Raw genomic sequence first — 21,043 nt, forward strand, 5'->3', positions numbered from 1 at the left:
TAGTGACCCATTTCTAACAAGTAGAAAAAAGTAAAGATAACAATGTGTGTCTTTAGAGACTAGATATAAAAGGCACCATGGCTTCCTCCTTGCTCTCTCTACTGGATCACTCACACCAAGGGAAGTTAGCTGCCCTGTTATGAGGACACTTAGGATGTCCTATGGAGATGCCCATGTGGTGAGAAACTGAGGCCTCTGGTCAAGAATTTGGAAATGGATTATTTAACCCCAGTCAAGCCTTCAGTTAATTACTTAACAGCTGCCTCACCAAAGACCCTGCATTAGAAATACCCAGCCCCACCATGCCTAAACTCCCACTTTACAGAAACTGAAAGATAAGAAATGCTTGTTTTAAGTTCTGGGTGTTGTGTTATGTAATAACACACAAAGTAATATAGAAATGAAAGGATACGAACCCCAAAGAGCTCTGGGCCTATGCTTCACGTCGTTGATGTTACTGACTCAATGATACAAACTGTGATTTATAGACACCAGCTATTTCTCTGTTGTTTTCTTTCAACTCTGAGAAAATCTACAGCAGTTTTGAGTGTTTTCCAAATGATATAATCACTGGGGGATCATTTAAAAACCCACGATCGAAGGCCCCACATGGGCCCATGAAATGGAACATTCTAAGGACAGGGTTTTGGAATTTCCATTTCCAAAAACCCCTTTGAGAGGATTCAGATGTAGACAGCCTGAGCTTGTCCAAGGAGTACTCTTTGGGAACCAGTGAACTAGAACACTTTCCCCTTATTTCAGTTCTGATCATGAAGATTTAATTTGGTTTAGTTCTCTTGTAGGGCCTCATCTTAACGTCTTCCGTGATAGGGGAGCATGCCTTGGAATGAAAAACTGTTGTCAGATCTGCAGCTCGATGCCCCCTACAAGCTCCATTTTGTGCTTGGCATGGATCCCACGTCAGACCAGGGCTCGAGACTGTCTGTTCAGGCATCGCGTGGGACCAAGAACAGAGAAGAGAGGTTCCAATGCAAATGTTGAGTCTACTGCCTGGTATTAGTCTCAAAATTAGGCATGTTTCTGTTTAAGTGTCTCCCCATGTATACAGATCTCAGGAGGCTCTTTTGGGAAAGGAAGGAGCACAGAGGAGAATTGATAGCTATGGAGAGCACTCTGGGGGACACTTGTTGGCCTTCTAAAATGAAGGAAGAAGTCCTAGTCCCACACTCCGCTCAGTAGATGCTGACAGAGTTCTGGCACAAGCAGAGCATATTTTAAAGACGTGTTCTTAGTTCTTCGGTGAAATATTCTAATCCTAACATAAAATCACTTCTTTATCCAACGTGGACACTCCTGGGAGGTCACTGTTCCTGGGCACTGTCCAGGTGCCACAGAGGAGACTGGGGCTCTGTCCTGTGATGTACAGTGCTTTTCCACAATGGTGGTGATAGAGCTGGACCTTGAGTCTGCACCTGTATATTCTTACAGTTTCTTGGTGATCTGTGTACGATGACCAAGGAGGTAAATCACACAGACAACATCTAGCATATGGAAAGGTAAATTTTTAGTAAGCTCCTAAATAGGACTCTGATCCTCAAAAAAAGAACAAACAAAAGAAACAAATAAAATTAGTTCTTCAGACATCGTGACTAAATACTGGGTATAACTTCTGTGATGTATACCATCTGGATGTCTCTGCCAAGTGTCAATGTTTGTTGTATGATCTGCATTTTTTGTTTTGTTTTGTTTGTTTTTTTATTTGTTTTTGAGAGATAGCGTGAGTCGAGGGGCAGAGAGAGAGAGAGAGAGGAAGACATAGAATTTGAAACAGGCTGTAGGCTCTGAGCTGTCTGCACAGAGCCCAATGCAGGGCTTAAACTCAGGAATGTCGAGATCATGACCTCAGCTGAAGTCGGACGTTCAACCGACTGAGCCATCCAGGCGCCCCTGATCTGCATTTTTAAAAATTTTTTTAATGTTTTATTTTATTTTTGAGAGAGAGGGAGACAGTGTCCAAGTGGGGGAGAGGCAGAGAGAGAGGGAGACATAGAATCTGAAGCAGGCTCCAGGCTCTGAGCTGTCAGCACAGAGCCCCGATACAGGGCCCGAACTTGTGAACCACGAGACATGACCTGAGCCAAAGTTGAATGCTCAGCCACCCAGACATCCCTGTGATCTGCATTTTTTAAAGAGAAAAAGTCCGGGGGTTGGGGGTGGGTGTTGAGTGTTCCTATTTCCCCCATGAGCTTTGATCTGAAGTCTCTTCTGGTACCACGCAAGTATGTGACCTTGGAAAAGTCACTTTCCTGCTTTAGAACTCAAGTTTTCCCATTAGACAAAGGAGAGATGTAGACACATCTGTGATCCAAGTTGTTATCTAAAGCAGTGAATCAATCAGCACTGTATTAGTTGACTAGGGGTGCTCTAATGAAATATCACAGACTGGGTGGCTTCAACAACAGATTTATTTCCTCACAGTATTGGAGGCTGGGAATCCAAGATCAAGGTGTCAGCAGGTTTAGTTTCTCCTGAGACCTCTCTCCCTGTCTTGCAGATGCCCTTCTTCTCACTGTATCCTCACATGGCCTTTCCTCTCTGTACATGAGTTCCTCATGTCTCTTTGTCCAATTTCTTCTTTTTTTTTTAACTGCTTATTTATTTATTTTTGAGAGAGAGGGCACACAGGAGGCACTGTTAGTTCAGAGCCCGATATGGGTAGGGCTGAACTTACCAACCTTGAGATCATGACCTGAGCAGAAACTAAGAGTTGGACACCCAAGTGACTGAGCCACCCAGGTGCCCCACCCACTTCCTCTTCTTATAAGAACACAAGACAAATTGGATTAGGACCCACCCTAATGATGTCATTTTAACTTAATCATTTCTTTAAAGACCCCATCTTTAAATATAGTCCCATTTGGAGATACTGGGGGTTAGAGCTTCAGAACAGCGAATTGGGGGGAATACAATTCAGCCCATAACAAGCATCCAGATTACCTTCACAATTATTAGAGATCCATTGTGAAGCACTGGCTGGGGGTAGATGTGGGGCAGTGTTGGGTATCTATAGCAGAGGTAGAACAGATAGAATCAGCCCCCTTGAGGCATCTGGTCGTTTCCCCACTTTTCCAGAGAAAAGTTCTGAGATTATCTCTGGAGTTCAGTAGAGTCAAAGTTAAAGTCACAGAATGCTAGCAATAAAGGAGACCTTCAAATAATGCCCCTATTTAATATTAAAAGAAGTGGAGGGCTAGAGAGGGGTTGCACTATGTTTATCATTAGATCTCGATTTATAACTCAATTACATCTGCTCAAAGACAAATCAGAGTATATAACCATAGTTTCTGACCTCAGTGTTGCCTCACTCCAACACCTCTGAGACACCCCAACTTAGGAGTGGTATGACATTTTTCCAAGTTCCAAGGAGGAGAGGATATGATGGTACTTCACCGGGATGTGCTAAGAACATTCCCAAAATAGTGATGTTCTGTAATCAAAAGCTTTTTGTCGAGGGAGAGGGCTTTTTCAACACTTTCTTCTTGCTCTCCCAAAGGAGGGCAGTTTTCTCACCATGAGCTATAGGATCAAGGGTAGTATATCTATAAATTGGCAGAGTTTTTCTTTATAGTTAAACAGGTGAAAAATAGCCAGAAACAATAATAGAAGTGATCCATTTAACTCTTTAGTTTAATTCCAGAGTTAGGACTAGAAACAATTTTTGGTGTCTAAAACTTTTAGAAACCAACAGACTGTTGAAATGTTTTAAGAGATTACATCCAATTGCTATCATTTCTTTTCTGGAGTCCATAAGTGGTTTGAGATTCAGAGATGTGACCTGGCACTTTCTCTGGGTTAAGTGGAATAAAATTTGCAAATATTGGTTGTATACTTTTCAGAAATTTTTTGGGGCGCCTGGGTGGCTCAGTCAGTTGAGCGTCTGACTTCTGCTCAGATCTCAATCTCACAGCTTGTGAGTTTGAGCCCTGCATTGGGCTCTGTGCTGACAGCTCAGAGCCTGGAGCCTGCTTCGGATTCTGTGTCTGCCCTCTCTCTCTGCCCCTTCCCACTCATCTTTTTCTCTCTCTCACAAAAATATACGTTAAAAAAAAATTTTTTTTAAAAAGAAATTTTTTGAAGACCATGGGTATATCAAATAAGAATAATCCTGTCAGGTATCTCTTCCTGTGATAGAAAACAATGGTTTACATAATTCAACAGACATCTCAATTTGTCCTGGGAAAGAAATTCTGTGAGCATCATATTGGTGGTCCCCATTTGTCTTACTCCCATGATAAAATATCTAGCATGTACCCTCGTTAGCCTACTGAGAGAAAGGCTGCCAGCTTTTCCCAGAATCTGAAACAGGGACATCTGTGTTTAAGGACTGGCTACTTCTTATTTATAAAGTGAATTATCTGAGTGTAAAAATAGAGATATTTTTTAATATTGTGCCAGAATGATCTGCCCCTTTTATTGTATGTCTGCTGTTCATGAGACAGAATATTTGCACCACAGACCCACTGCCTATTTTCAGAGAGTTCCAAAATGATTTATTCATTCAACAAATATTTTAGTGAGGCATCCTGTGCTAGCCACTAGCGACCGAGCAGTGAACAACAGCAACAAAGACATGCCCTGTTATTATAGTGAGAAAGATAGGCCTTCATAAAATAATTTCACGTTTGAAAGGAAAACTGCAAGTTGGGCTACACTTTCCAAAAGAAATGAACGTGATTCTGGGAGATTCAGGAGCAGATAAGCAAGGAGCCTGCCCCAGGCTGGAAGGCGTCCCTGGGAACCTCATTCTGGGCTGAGAAATGGTGGGGGAGGGGGAGGCTAAGCCAGAAGGCCTGAGCTGTGGTGACAGGAGACCAGGGTCACACAGAGGGAAGGGCATGTACCTGAAGGAGGCATAATGGAAAACAACAGGTTGGCAAGGAAAGATTTTGGGTTTTTGTGTGTCCTCTTTCCTTTTCTGGTGTGACTTTGGGAAAAATCACCTCACTTCTTTGGGCCTCATGCCCTTATTTGCATGAATGAGAGAATTTGAGGTTACCCCAGAGTCCCTGAACTAGATTCTTTCATTCACACAGATTGCCCAAGCACCTACTGTGTCCCGGGTAATCTGATTGGCCCTGCGATTCAAAGGTGAATTAACTGGGATCATTGACCTCAAGCAGCTGGATCCAGCAGCAGAGACCAACAGAGGAGACAGCCGATTGTGGTGTTGTGTTGTGGGTGTCACGGGAAGACAGATGACCGTGGGATTAGCCCCGGTGGGAGGAGGATGGCAGTCTGGAGGACTTCACAGAGAAAAAGACCTTTCAGCAGAAAATGGGGAAGTCAGCCTGGGCAGTCAGCAAGGTAGGAAACGATTCTTGGAGACTGGACATCTTCACTGGGACAATAATGTGTCACAGTACTCTAAAGTACTGATGATGCAGACATGCCCTTTTGAGATTCTATGTGCACCCCAGTTTCCAGGGATGGTTATGGAAATCCTTGCCTCTAATCTCCTTACTGCATGAGGCTGGGGAAGAGTGCAAATTTTTCCTGTGCTCTGGCTTGGTTTCCCATCTGTCAGAAAATGCCCTTTACACAGCAGGGTTCGAGCGACTTAATTATTATTTGTGGGATATTTGGAAGTTCAGGTCAAGGATGAATTTCTGTTGCAAAACTGAAGGCACACAAGTAAGATGTTTAAAAATGAAGTGCAGGGTTTTCTTTGTTTTCATTTTGGTTTTGGGGGGGGTTTTGTTTCATTTCGTTTTTGTAGGGAAGGATCTTAATGGCTTTATATGCTTCCCTAGTTGGGTCAGATTGTCAGAATATTCTGTTATCCACCAGAGAAAGACAAGAAGACTTTTTTAGAGATGCTCTAAAATTATTTTCTGTTTATTCTCTTAAATATTTGGCTTGAACAGAGTCTCCTTGCCAGGATACAGTTAGCATTCCTGCGGTGTTTTAAAAGCTGGCCAAGAGACTGGCATGAGAGGAGAAAACCCTCGCAACTTGAAGTGTTGCTGGATATTGAGTTGTGGTTGCTTAGTCTAAATGTGATGAGAAACAGAAAAAAAACAAAACTGACAATACTGATTTTAAAATTTGTTCCCTTCCGGGGCACCTGAGTGGCTCATTCGGTTAAGCATCCGACTCTTGATTTCGACTCAGGTTATGATCTCACGGTTCATGGGTTCCAGCCCCGTGTTAGGCTCTGTGCTGACAGCATATAACCTGGTTGGGATCTTCCCCCTCTCTCTCTGCCCACCCCCCCGCCCCCCTTAAATAAATAAACTTTAAAAATAAAATAAAATAAAATCCTACCTTCCAAAAGGACTGGAAGTTCTCAAAAAAAGACCTGAGTGTAACATGATGACCATTACAATACAGGACAAAGCCAAATGTCACAAGAAGTTCTGTTTTTTTTTTTTTCTGTTTGTTTAATTTTTTTGATCAAGGTATGTAACTATTGTTAATGTTATTGTTTTGAGGCATGAATTTTAGGTGAAAGATTCCTGGCAGTCTAAGCAAAAAAGGGAAAAATGGTTGCCTAGCAACTTGCATTGACTGATAAAAAAGGAAACAGGTCAGCCTGTCAGGAGATACAGTCTTTAGTATATTTATTATGCCGATTTTCGTACTGTAAACATTGAAGAATAGTATTTTCCATAGCTTCCATAAGCTTCCCAGCCAATGGCAAACTCTCCTTGATGAGACAGCTTTTTTACATTGACCTTCAGTAAAATCTTATACTGGGTTGAAGGCATTTTGTTTTTGTTTTTGTTTTTGTTTTTGTTTATTTGGGGACATAGCTAAGGCAGTCCAGGTTTGTAGTTTTCTATTATGATTCAATGCAAGGAAAAATACCAGTAAGTGGATAGGTATTACTGTGTTTCAGTGTTTTAAAACCTGTGTGTTCCTGAGAACGGCCTGGGGCCCTTGTTAAAATATAGATCCAATGCCTGCTCCAGATTTGCTGAATCAAAGTCTGTAGCAAGGGGCCTGGGTGTATATTTAACAAATATACGAGGTGATTTCTTAATGCTCAAGCAAGTTTAGGGAGCACTGCCATAAATGGTTTTCCTTGATGGTTTTTTCCTCTCAGTTGGGCTTTGTAACAGTCATTTTGAGCATAAATTGTGATAGGAGCCTGAGGCAAGTGAGGTGATGAAGCCAGTTTAATTAGCTGGTCTGGAACCATAATGTCATTTCCCTTTCTCAAGCCGTGGTGCTTCAGGATGCTGTCCAAGAGTTCCCTCGGGGCGCCTTCTCATCTGTTACACCATCCATCCTTCTAACGTGTCCACGTGGCGGGCAGAGCAAGTATAACACTGTATTTTGTCCTTTTTAAGATGCATGTTTCCCCACAGTTCTACATCTCTAAAATTAGTCTGCATTTTAGAATCGACCGGGTGTGAATTTGGTGACGCTCTGTCTTAGTGATATATAAAATCGTAGTGTCAACTTGATACTCAAAGGTGTCAGAGATCAGATAATCTGTAGCTGTTCCTTTTACAGATGAGGCATCAGAGACACCGAGAGGGTGAGGTGACCGAGGAAATCCACTGCCAGTTGGGGGAGCCCAGTGTCAGACCCCACTCTCTATCCTTGCTGTAGTTATGTATGCCTGAGTAACCAATTATCCCCAAACTTAGTGGCTTAAAGCAGGATCGGACATGGATGATCTCACACAGCTTCTTGGGGCCAGGCATGTAGGATTGGCTTGGCTGGGGTCTTCTGGCTTAGGGCCTCTCATGAAGGTGCAGATTTGACATTGGTTGTACAGTCATCTGCAACCTTGACTGGGGCTGGAGGTTCCACTTACAGGCTGGCTCACTCACTTGGTTGGCCAGTTGGTGCTGACATGGGGGGGGGGGGGGAGCCTCAGTTCATTTCCACGTGGGCCTCTCCACAAGTTCTTCCAGGTGCCCACACCATGGTGACTAGCTTCCCCCAGAGTAAGTGATCCAAAGGACCAAGGCAGGAAAATGTTAAATGCCTTTTATGACCTCACTTCCAAAGTTGTGTAATGTCACTCTTACACATGCAGTTTGCCACACAGACCTGACTCTGTTCGAAGGGAGTGCACAAGGACACGAATATCAGGAAGGGAGGCTCCATGGGGGCTGGCTGTTTCCTTCACACCACACTGCTTTTCCAATATCACTCTGTCCTGCCTGATCACCTTGGCCCTCTCGTATTCTTAGGTCAGGTTCTCAAATTGAATGGATGAAAACTCTTTGGGATTTATGCCCCATTCTGGCACCTGTGAAATTTTCTGGGTCTCCTGTTAAAACACAAACCCTGATCCAGTAGGTCTTAAGGCAGCCTGAGATCCTGCATTCTGACTGGCTCCTGTATAATCCCCTTGCTTCTGGCCCTCCTCCTCTCATTTTGGCAGAGAGACAGATGGTTTGGGGAGAAGGAACTAGGGAAACCAGCCTGTTTCACCATGCTGGTTGAGGGAAGGAGAGGTATGAAGCCGATAAGAACCCCTGAATTATTAGGTAGGCAGCTCACTGCAGCTGTGAGCTTCTTCACAGTGAAGGTCAGGTTTCAGACAGCAACAGCTGGGTGCTCAAAATGGCGAGGTAATTAGCTCGAGGGGGGTTGGGGGGTGTGGGATGGAACACAAACAGTGCTTAAAATGAAACGTGTCAATGCATTATTCAGAGCTCAGATGCCCATTGGTAGATTGTTCATCCTCCTTTTTTGCCTCTCCCCTCTCCCCTCTCCTCTCTCCCTTCTCCCTCTTACATACATACACATCAGCTAGCACTCAGGAAAACTCTAGACTCACAATATATTTCCCTGAACAAGATGAAAATCAGAGTTGAAGTCCCCTAAGTGCTCCTACTTTAAGCTACTTTGCTGTGATCTAGAATGCTGGCCCTCTGCCTTTCTTCTTGCCCACGGCAAACTTTCTGCCTTGTGTCTTTCTACACATCATTTAAGAGGAGCATATTAGACTGTAAGCTCAGCAAGAGAGGGGCTGTGTCATTTTTGTTCATCTCTCTATGTAATATCACACATACATGCCTATATTATAAATGAGTAGAGGAGTGAATAAACCATCCTAACTGGTAAGAGTGACCTTGAGCCTTGTGATGAAACACAGGGGCCTCCATTTTCACATTCTAGTGGTTGCCGGGGACCTTGGGAAGGGGTTCAAGTTTATCACCTACCACTTCCTTATCCGCCATGCCAGTCTGTAACTATAGAAGCTGAAAACTGCTGTTTACTCAGCACTTACTGTGTGCAAAGCACGTACACCATTAAGCTTCCAACAACCTGAGAGGAAGGTAATCATCGCCCCCAGTTTGCAGAAGAGGAAGACAAGCCTGTGAGATATGCTTATATAGCTAGTCAGTAGTAGTTTTGCAGTCTGTCTCAACCTGGTTTCAGCCTAAAGCTGCTACTTGGTGCCCACCATTGCAGAATAAGATGTCTAGGGAAGGCAACAGAATGATAGACTACTGAGGCTGGAAGGGCTCTCAACACTGAGTTCACATACATAGTTGGCATCTGTCCTTGGTGCTGTGGGCGAGCATTGAGATGCATTTCATGAGAAGAAGAGTCCACACACATTAATGGGACATAAATAGAAATCTCAGTCATTATCTGGAGCTACCTGTTAAAAAACAACCAGTCCACACATGGCTGGTGGGAATGAAACATGGTACAGCCACTTTGGAAAACAGTGTGACACTTTATAAGAAAGATAAACACATACACTTAACAAATAGCACAGCTGTCACACTCCTGAGTATTTATGTGAGAGAAAAGGAAAGTATGTCCACACAAAGGCCTGGACACAGATGTTTGCAAGTTTTATTCATGTTAGCAAAAAACTAGAAACAACCCAACTGTGTGCCAGCTGTTGAGTGGATAAACAAAATGTCCTGTCCATGAAAGGGATGCCATGAGAGGAGCAAGCTATTGATTTGATGAATTCAACGACATGGATGAATGTTAAAAGTGTCAGGCTTGGGGCGCCTGGATGGCGCAGTCGGTTAAGCATCCGACTTCAGCCAGGTCACGATCTCACGGTCCGTGAGTTCGAGCCCCGCGTCGGGCTCTGGGCTGATGGCTCAGAGCCTGGAGCCTGTTTCTGATTCTGTGTCTCCCTCTCTCTCTGCCCCTCCCCCGTTCATGCTCTGTCTCTCTCTGTCCCCAAAAAAATAAACGTTGAAAAAAAAATTTAAAAAAAAAAAGTGTCAGGCTAAGTGAAAGACAGCCATGGAAGGCTACATTCTTTGACATGTATGTGCCAGACAGGAAATGACAAAACTATAGGGACAGAAATCAGGTCAGAAATGCCCGGGGTTTAGCAATGGGCTTGACTACAAAGGGGCATGAGGAAATTTTGGGGGGTGGTGGAAATCTTCTGTGTCTTAATTGTGGCTATAGTTATAAAACTGTAGACCTTTGTCTAACTCTTCAAACTGTATCTTTCAGAGGGATGAATTTTATTGTCTATAAGTTATACCTCAGGAAACATGACTTTAAGAAATATATCGGCCAGCCCAAACCCACCATTTTCCAGATGGGGAAACTTGTCCCAGATGAGGAAATGACTTGCTCCAGCAGATATGAATTGAGAATACAGGTTTCTCGGCCCCCAGTCCTGAGGCAGAAGTGAGCTGGAACTTTGGCCTCCTGTCTTAGACCACAGCACATTGTAGCTAGGCCAGGAGTGCTCATCCCCAGCTCTCAGTGTGGCATCATGGGTGACTTTTCAAAACTTGACCTCTACTGCACTGCTCTTCAGGCTGTCGACCTGCAGTTTGGCCAGAGTAATTAGAAAAAAAGAGTAAATTTGTATGTAGCCAGCATCCGAGAGTGTAAAACTCCAGGAATAAGCCTCTATATACATATTCCATTCCACTTTTTTTGGGGAAAAAGGGAGAACAGACAAAACAGGAAGTTAATTTATCTGGAATCATGCCTTTTAGGACATTGCTGCCCAGTCACTCCAGGAAGAACAAAATATCCTAGAGATTCACACCAACATCTTGTTGCAGAAAGCAGGTGGGATTTGGAGTAAAGCCAGACCTGATTTTAGTTCCTAAATCTTTTCCTTTCTAACTTCATGTCCTTGAGTAGCCACTTAACTTCTCTGTCTGTAAGATAATGACCATAATTCCTACCTCACAGGGTTTTTATGAGGTTTAAATCAGAGAATGGTAAATACAGTATCTAGTCTGGCTGTGATAGACTTGTCTAGTGCATTCATCACTGGGCCATGTGCTTTACATACATTATCCTAAACCTTAACAGTCCTTATCCCCCTTGTGGAGATGATCAGCCTAGGTAAATAATCTGCCTGCAAATGATCTACCACCTGGCCAGAACCACTGGGCTGTGTGTAGATCTCAGTAAATGATGGTGGATCTTAATTGAGCCCTGTTTATAAAATAATTGGGTAGGGAGATTGGGAGGAAATGAAATTCTGCTTCTTAGTTTGAGAGAAAGCATAATTATTAATTATTATTTGCTTTTTTCATTAAAAAATTTTTTTTACCGTTTTTATTTATTTTTGAGACAGAGAGAGAGCATGAACGGGGGAGGGGCAGAGAGAGAGGGAGACACAGAATCGGAAGCAGGCTCCAGGCTCCAAGCCATCAGCCCAGAGCCCGACGCGGGGCTCGAACTCACGGACTGCGAGGTCATGACCTGAGCTGAAGTCGGACGCTTAACCGACTGAGCCACCCAGGCGCCCCTATTATTTGCTTTTTAAGAAAGAATAGGAAGACCGTTGAGGCCAAAATTTGGACCCCGAGTCAGGGTCAAACTCCCAGTTGAAGAGAACGTGTCCTCCCCTTAGCCTTTTTGTCCAGGGAGAATACTCCAACAACCCAAAAGACTTTGCACTATCTAGGGCCCAGCTAAAAACCAGAGAGGTAGGGAGACTTTCCACCTGCTTCTCGGCAGGGTGACCCTCTGCAGACATTCTCTGTACTCTCAAACCCTGCCTGCCTTCTAAGATTTAGAGGCTGGCTTAAGAGTTACTGAAAAGGGCTGATTTTATTAAGCTTATCTGTTTTTCTTCCTTTGTAGCTGGAATAACATACCAGATAAGTTTTCCATCTTCATTTGAAAACTTTTCTCAGTCCGTCACACAGCCAGTTATCGGCCTAGATTTACAAACCACCAACAAGTTTTAATAACCTAAGACAACTGGCAAAATACCAACTGGCAAACTTGCCAAAGACCATAGAATTGGGTGTTTAAATTCCACCATTATACGCATCATGTGCCTGGGCTCAATTTCCTTCCCTACCATTGTCTTCCAGTGTGAAGTGGCCAGTTGGGCTTAACGGATTCATCAAGCATGGTATACCATTTAGTATCATGGATCTTATACACAAAGGCCATAATGTGGGCTGAAAGTAAGCATACTAGGTTCCTATATAGAGAGAATACGATCAATGTTAAATCTGTATGTGGAGTGAAAAGCACAGGATATTTTAGGTACCCTAGATTTCTCTACCACCCAGGGTAGAATTACCTTCTTAAGTGATTTTAGGAGCCTGAGGACCAGAAAAACTATTGTCAAGGCTGGTGGTCAAAGTGGGAGACTATTAAGACAGAATCCCAACACCAGCCCAGAGCTATTTCCACTAGCCCACACCACATTCCCTTTGTGTTGGTTATTTAATAAATTCATTTCACAACCCGTAGAGCACAGTAGGAAACAATGCAATTACTGAACCATAGGAACACAGCTGCCAACATCTTGTTGATTCAGAATTGTCCAAACACTTCCATGTGGGGGCGGGATTGATGCAATTTGCTGGTTCAACAGTTGACATTGATAAATTGGAGTTTCATTTCCTCAGCCTTCTGTTGGAGGTGCTAATGAGCGTTGAAAGGCTGGAGAAACGCAGGAGGGAGACAAGGGAGAACCTTGCCTGATCTACATACTAAGTAATTGAGCCTGTATGATGTAGGCTTGACATGGCTAGGGAATAGGTGGACTCACTGAAGGCACTAATAAAGGCGAAATAAAATTAGCACCATGAATTTTTTTTTTTTAAATGATTTAAGTTCTACTCGCAGATTGTGTAGGCTGGTATCCTCATTTATTAGAGAGAATGTTTGCTTTTCCTAATACTCTTTTGCATGTTTCCTTTTCTATTTCGTGGGGCAGTTTGCCAAGATTCCTTGGCTTCTGGAAAATGAGGGGGTTGGACCAGATGATCTCTGAGGTCCCTTACACGCTCCATTTTTTTACTTCCTTGGCAAGAGAATTTGCCCGAAATGAATTGCATTCCCCCCACACACATTTATCCAAGCCTCTGTTTTCCCATTCATCTTCTTCTTCATTCAAAAAGCACTTGGGATGCTTACTGGGTGCCAGTTACTGTGCTAGGAACTAGTAATAGAGTGGAAAGTAGGCCAGGGCACCACTGGGCCCCTTCTCTCAGGAGTTTACATTGCAATAGCGACACAGGTGAGTAAGTAGAGCAGGTCAGAGACATGATGGGGGTGCGCACAGCAGTATCAAAAGCACACACGAAGGTCCCTAAGTTGGACATCATCGTGGAAAGCTATTCGGAGCAGTAATATTTTAAGTTGCTCCTGAAATAAGAAGGCGAAGATTGGGAGGACATGTTTGGATGGACTTTCTTCTGTGTCCTCCCAGGACTTTTTGAGCATCTTTTCTCTATGTAGTTTCTAGAAGGGATTTATGGGAATGTCATAAAACACAGGCATGGCTTGATGTGGGAACACAACATAGATAAAAGAATGACTTTTGGAGAAGGGGTAACAGTCAAGGCTGATGTTATAAAAGGTTAAAATTTTTAAACAAAAAATCTTAAAAATATTTCCTTTATGGGTGCCTGAGTGGCTCACTTGGTAAAGCATCTGACTTCAGCTCAGGGCCTGATCTTAAGGTTCGTGGGTTTGAGCCCTGCATTGGACTCTGTGCTGACAGCTCAGAGCCTGGAACCTGCTTCAGGTTCTGTGTTTCCCTCTTTCTCTGCTCTTCCCCCACTTACACTCTGTGTCTCTTTCTCAAAAATAAACATTATAGGGGCGCCTGGGTGGCGCAGTCGGTTAAGCGTCCGACTTCAGCCAGGTCACGATCTCGCAGTCTGTGAGTTCGAGCCCCGCGTCAGGCTCTGGGCTGATGGCTCAGAGCCTGGAGCCTGTTTCTGATTCTGTGTCTCCCTCTCTCTCTGCCCCTCCCCCGTTCATGCTCTGTCTCTCTCTGTCCCCCAAAAAAATAAACGTTGAAAAAAAAATTTTTTTTTAAAAAATAAACATTATATATTTATATATATAAACATTATATATTTATTTTGTAATTTCCTCCTTAAATAAGGAATCTGTGGACTACTTATTAAACTCAATCACATCTTTATGAACATCAGCTATTTTAATCATATTAGAGTTGAAAATCTTTTAAAAGTTGTCTCTAATCATTTTATACATGAAGCAAAACTAGAAAAGTTTTAACTAGAAAAGTTAATTTTTTTTCCCAGAATTCAGATAGTTTAATAGCAGAAGTAACTCTAAAACTCACCCCACATCCTCAAACCACCTTCTTTGTTTGGAGGTTAACTCAAGATACTACCTTGACTAGAAAGCTTTCTCCCATACTCTTTCCCACTTTGACAACAAACTCCAGCTTTCCCTCATAGTTTTTGCCAAGTTATTTGAAGTCTTATTACACCTCCTGACATTCATTAGTAATTTATTGTTTCTTCTTTAATCCAACAAATGTTCATTGAACTTTTATAATGAGGGCCTTAAGTACCATGGAACGTTGTTCTTACACTGAGCAAGTTTGCAGTCTGAGGGGAAGGTGGATGCCGTGGTTTTACAGGATGAAATCTTAAGTTCTTCCTTTGGGATTTAAGTCCCTCAGTGAGCTGACCCTATTCTTACTGTCCAGGATTCTCTTGATGAAACTGGGTATACTGCCAGCACAAGACATTGCTACTTTTACTGACAGAGTTCCCACAGAAACAAGTTCCTAGTAAACATAGCAGCCTAGAGAGGAGGTTCAGTGATTTTTGTCTTTTTGGACGAAAGATCGATTCATAGGCTATCTGTGGGATAGCCTTCTCGTGGAAGTATTTGTTATTACTTCCAGGATTTTTATATTTTCTCATCCTTTGAATCTGTTAATTTATTCAAAGCGAGAAATCAGTTTGAATAAAATGGGTTGGCATGGGCTTTCAAAATTAACCTTTTACACATACGAATTACAAAATTCGTAATTAGATATACGAAAGTCCAAGCCAGCCAAGAATAATCTTTTTCCTTCTCTCCAGCTCTCAGAAGAGTAGATTTATCTTGGAGAAATGCATTTTGTTAAGCTGTGAGTAGATGCAGTTAGGAATTCTCCAGCTGCAAGTAATTTTAGAGATTATCAGACATTGATTTACTCAATATTTTTAAAGCAAATTGGATCTTTTTTTTTTTTTTTTTGGTATGGCATTAATTAAAATTAAAGCTGTTCTAAGCGGAATTTCTTTGCAGGTAATCTTGATTTTCTTTATTTTAAAAGTGCTTGGTTCAGGCCACCTATAAATAAACCAGAGCTCAGAATATTCAGTGTGAAAATAATATGCATAAAAATGCAGATTTAACTGTGAACAAATACTATACTAGCTTGTAAATGTATCAAAAATCTAACATATTATGTTATCATATTCTATCATATCTGTTTAGTAGAAACTATAGAAATCAAATGTCAGCCAGTTGTTGGCATTCGTATGATGATCAGGCTGTCCTGTAAAGGATTTATGTCTACACTTATAGCGTGTTTCACCACCTCTGTCTGGTAGCACTTGACTCTTAAACCTGGGCATGAGAGCACTGGTTTAAGAATTTGGAAGTGTTGCTCTAGTCATGACCCTGACACTCACTAGCTTTGTGAGTTTTAGCTACTAGCGGTGCCTCTTTGGCCTTCACTTCTCATGAATGCCAAATGCAGTGGTTAGACTAGAAGTTCTAAGGACTCATGTACTTTTGAGATGGATGAATGTAAGCGATGGGATGTTTCCTTTCGTTGTGCACCCAGAGAAGGAAAAGCCGTGAAAGGTAAAGTGACCTGCTCTTGGCCACAGGGAGAGTCACCAACTCAATAGGAATGGCCAGGCTCTTTCAGATCACTCGTGTGGCCTCACAGTCACCCTGGTAACACCTACCTACCTAGGATTGTTTACAAAGCCTGGTCATTTGCATTTGCCCTTCTGTCTGTTGGGATAACTTCTAGGTGGGTATTTAAAAGTGCAGGAGTAATAAAGTTAGTTGGCAGAATCCCATTTTAATCATCCCACCATGCAATCAAAATTGGTGTCCTAGGGGCGCCTGGGTGGCTCAGTCGGTTAAGCGTCCGACTTCAGCTTAGGTCATGATCTCGCGCTCCGTGAGTTCGAGCCCCACGTCTGAGCTGACAGCTCAGAACCTGGAGCCTGCTTCTGATTCTGTGTCTCCCTCTCTCTCTGACCCTCCCCGCATTCATGCTCTGTCTCTCTCTGTCTCAAAAATAAATAAACGTTAAAAAAAAAAACAATTTAAAAAAATTGGTGTCCTAAATACCTTTTCTATTGAAGCTTATTTTGAAGAGAAACCCCAAATTACAGTGAAGCAGTAGAAGCCACTCTCCAGGGTATCACAGGTTCTTCTTTTCAACCACATCTGAAAACAACTCCTATTAAGAATGAAGAATTTAAGCAGATTCACCACTCCCTATTTTCCTTTGGATTGATACTATTTAAGCATGCTTGGGGCATGTGCAATAAGCATCTATTGGCTTCCTATTAATGATGCCTCTTGGTGGCCTCACATTTAGCAATAAGAGGGATATGTATTTGTTTGTTTAGAATCAAATTACAGGGGCACCTGGGTGGCTCAATCATTAAGCATCTGACTCTTGATTTCAGTTCAGGTCATGATCTCTTGGTGTGTGAGTTCAAACCCCGGTCAGGCTCTGCACTGACCATGCGGAGCCTGCTTGAGACTCTCTCTCTGCCCCTACTTTCTCTCTCTCTCTTTCAAAATAAATAAACGTTAAGAAAAAAGAATCAAATTACATATTTTATGTAAAAACATCCCAAGTAGTGTCTAGGTTCACAAGTGCCGTGTTCAGTTAGTTTGCAGCTGAACTGTAATACTAGTCTTAACGAGCTTGTGTTTGGGAAGCAGCAGTCAGTGCTGCAGGAAGGGAGAGGGAGAGAGAAGGGAGCAGTTTTGAAATTGACAAGAGTCATCTCCTGGCACTGCCTGTTGCAGCCTCCCTGTCTCTAACATCTGTCCTCAGGGACTTCCAGCACTCTGATGACCCACCATCATTTGTAGATTTATTAACCTACAGAGCACTCAGTCCACTCTGGATCAAAACTCCCCCATTTTGGGTGGTGGTTTCCAGCGCAATGAGAAGGTCATGCTCTGATCAAACACATTTATTCTAAGGAGTAAATGGTAATTAGAGCCTTAACTCCCAAAAAGCAATTTCCATTTTCTTCTTTTAATTATGAAAATGAACCTTATTGGTAGAATTTCTGGCAAGAGGAGAGGGAAAAGACAGACAGAGGGAGAAATCTAGCTCCAGGTTCAGTTTTCCTTGTCTGCCCCTGTATTTCCCAGCTTCTTTCACTTCCCGACCCCCTGGTGTTTGAAAGCTTCAGTTCCCTTGCAATAGTGGAGGAGGTGTTGTGAGGATGAGCTGCAGGAAAGGGGAAAGCCCATGTGGATAAGTCGTCACAACTCACCCATGTGATGTCCATAAGCCCATTTTGTCTTTTAAGTCAGATACCTGGGTTCAAAGACCAGATCTACAGACTATATACTTTTGGGCATTATTTAACGTCAGAGATTCCATTTCTTCATGCTACCCAGGGGCATCATAAAGATTAATACATAAGCAGCCTTTGGCCCAAAGTAGATGCTCAGCAAACGGGTTCTGTTATTAGGAGTCCAGGCGTGATTAGATAGTGGCATTAGGAATATCTGGAAGGTGACAGCATCAGAGAAATTTCAAATAAGTGACATGTATGTTATTATTTGAAGGGTGCCCAATGTCAGAGACCATTCTGATTGTTTTCAATAGATTTCCGGGAACGGAAAACAGGTGGTGGAGCTGTATGTTGTGTAGGTCACCCAGCTATGGCACCTCCAGATGTGTGCAGGGGAAGCCAGCTGGGCTGCTCCCAGGAAGTGTGGGGGGGTGTCACAGGGCCATTGCAGAGAGCGCCTGGGGCAGGATGCTGGAGGAGGGCTCACACCTAGCCTGAGCAGTCCCTGGGACCACACACTTTCATCCGCAGTCCTTTGTCATCTGTCTGAGGCAAGAATCAATACCAGAAGGGGAAGGTGACAGATCGTTCATTGCCCAGAGACTGCCTGTAAATCCAGCACCTGCTATTTTTTTCTAACTGCTTTAAAGGAACTTCCACTCGTGTCTTTTCCCTGCAACATGGAGACTCACCTAGATTTTGAAAGGAATTTGGAAAGGTCTGCAATTCCCTTTTCTGTTGTTAGGAGTTGTTATTTCAGGGGAATGAAAGATGTGTCCTGTACCATTCTGTTTCAGTGATATCAGCACTCAGAATGTCTTTCTTTCCTTTTTGTTTCCATGTGTTCCTTAGTACTCATGACTTTGAGAGAGATCTATGTCTGGAAGGTCTGTGTTTACCTCTGCATGCATCTAGGAGACATTTGCTTTACACCTCTGAGCTCTGACTTGCTGCAGATTCACTCTTCCTATATCCCTGTCTTTCCCCTCCACCCTGGAACACAACACTCTTTTTCTGTCTGGACTCTGGAGAGTCAGAAAGAACAGTGAAGACCATCAAGTCTGCTCACCTCAGATGGGAGTGAGGACATGACCTAGAGAGGGGAAGTGACGTCCTCGTAGAGAGCCTCAGCACCCTGGGATCATCAGGTGTCCCGCTTCGCATGAGGTCTTTTGAGATCCATGGCTTCTCTCCTCCCCTGAGCACCTGCTGTGGGGCTGGAAGATCCCCTCTGCTTGCTGCCTCCACTTCTGCAAACTGCTGACCCTCCTTGCAGGGTCTGCAGAGGGGTAGAAATAGTCAAATGAGCCAGTAAAGTTGGCAAAAAGTGAAGTCTGTTTTAGACAGCTTTAGAATGATTAGAGCAGGGAATTGGGAACCCCCCAACAGCATTCTGTATAGAGTAGATCTTTTGTAAGCACTGATTTATTTTTCTGCTGAAGGCCAGCCTCGGGCAGAATTGGGAAATAGCCAGCTTGATTTTCAGACCTTCTTTCCCTCTCTCTTAAAGCTGTAGTACTCTTACTTCAAATAGAGGCATCAGAGGAAGCCCAATATGTAAAACAGATACAAGTGGTTGGAGTGGGCAGGAGACCCAGGTTCTGCCCCTGTGGTGCATTTGGCGGGCAGGGGACTTCCTTACCCTTCCCACCCACCCAGCCTCCAGTCATGAAGGACTCCCCAGGAGACCTGGCCCTTGGGCTCAGTTTGGAAGCCACCATTGCAACGAACAGCCAGCGAGTGTTTGGAACTCTGGCAACCTTTGTTGATCACTGTAGGTAGATCCTTTAACCCGCTGAGCCTGATTTTCTTTTCTTATAAATTGAGTAGAAAGCACCAAACTGCAAGAGTTTTTTTCATCTACAAATTGAGATAACCAGTAATATACTTGGCTCATAGCAGAAACTCTGGAAATATTGAGTCCCACCTCTCTTTTTATCTTTTTTTTCATTCCCCTTTTCTATGCTGCTTTCCCTTAGATGTCCCCTCCACTCTTCAGAAGCCCAGAGGCCTCTGGCACTGGCACTCTCCAGACTGCTCAGCTCTCCAGGAAAACTGAGTCATTTATATTCTAGTGGCAGCTCAGGGCAGCCCTTTCATCCCCAGGAGCATTTCCTTTGGCACCTCCAGATTTTAGCAGAAGAGGTCCCTCCTTGCCTCTCTGATTTTTAGTTAGTTGAGAGCTGGCTGAATAACTGACATCCAAGGGAATTATACTGAGGGACTTGGTAATCATTCCTTTCTTACAGACAGCAGTCTGACTTCTATCCCTGGTTGAGTCCTAGTCTAGACATTTATGTAACGATGCAGTTACAGAATAAGGAGGATTCCTTAAAATCCTTGCATTCTGCAAAACTGCACTCTCAAAGTGACAGAGCTTGTGTGCAGATCACTCAGAACACATTTGACTTTGGAACCAGGGCGTTAACAAAAGCAATAGCAATACTGAAAAATAAATATTACTCCAATGTAGGGCTTTACCTTTACAAAAAAAAAAAAAAAAGTGGAAGGTGGCTTGACAGAAAGTGTTTTAGAGAAAAAAAAAAAAAAGACAAGATAAAGTTGTTGAATTTTGAAGACAAAGGTAAAATGCACCAAAATCAGAAAATAAGGGGGTGCCTAGGTGGCTCAGTTGGTTAAACGTCCGACTTCAGCCCAGGTCATGATCTTGCAATCTGTGAGTTCGAGCCCCATGTTGGGCTCTGTGCTGACAGCTCAGAGCCTGGAGCCTGCTTCAGATTCTGTGTGTGTCTCTCTCTCTGCCCCTCCCCTGCTTGCTCTCTCTCTCTCTCTCTCTCTCTCTCAAAAATAAATAAATGTTAAAAATTTTTTTAAAAGAAAAGTATTTCCAGGACAGATTACATCCTAGTCTGAGTGAAAAGGAATGTGAGCATCATTCTCTCTGTGGGATGCTACATTCTGCTGTGTTTGAGCATGTTTTGTTTAGTGGCTATTCCTTGGTTGTACAAAATATTAACATTCTTGGAAAATTACGTATGACCCTAACACTACTTTCATTGTGCTGACATAATGCCAGTCCTATACAAGCTAGTTCATGTTACAGTGGCTCATTCTGTATCTGGACAGACTGTTCCTAGATCTCAATAGCTTAATCCCTAGGCAGCAAACTCAGGGACAGAGGTGATGAGTAAGGTCCATCCCTGTCCTCAGAAAACCACATGATCTTGTGTGAGACACGGAAATACGCTCAAATAGCTGTAATACCAGTCACACCGTAAATGTCATGAAATTTCATATCAGGTTAATCAAAAGGCAGTGCGAAGAGAGAAAGGAAAGAGTACGTCGGGGGCGGGAGGGGGTAGGAG

At 43.1% G+C, this 21,043-nt stretch overlaps 1 protein-coding gene and 1 non-coding gene across 5 annotated transcripts in view; both read left to right on the forward strand.

The window, feature by feature from the left end:
* Positions 1-21,043, forward strand: part of MB21D2 (Mab-21 domain containing 2) — a 114,836-nt gene that overhangs the window by 70,134 nt on the left and 23,659 nt on the right. The window lies entirely within an intron of this gene.
* LOC111556433 lies at positions 1,300-1,504 on the forward strand. The gene has a single exon (XR_002735905.1). It is a non-coding gene; the product is annotated as a small nucleolar RNA SNORA73 family (small nucleolar RNA).

The sequence above is a fragment of the Felis catus genome, chromosome C2 (genome assembly GCF_018350175.1).
Source record: "Felis catus isolate Fca126 chromosome C2, F.catus_Fca126_mat1.0, whole genome shotgun sequence".
In the NCBI taxonomy this organism is placed as follows: Eukaryota; Metazoa; Chordata; class Mammalia; order Carnivora; family Felidae; genus Felis; species Felis catus.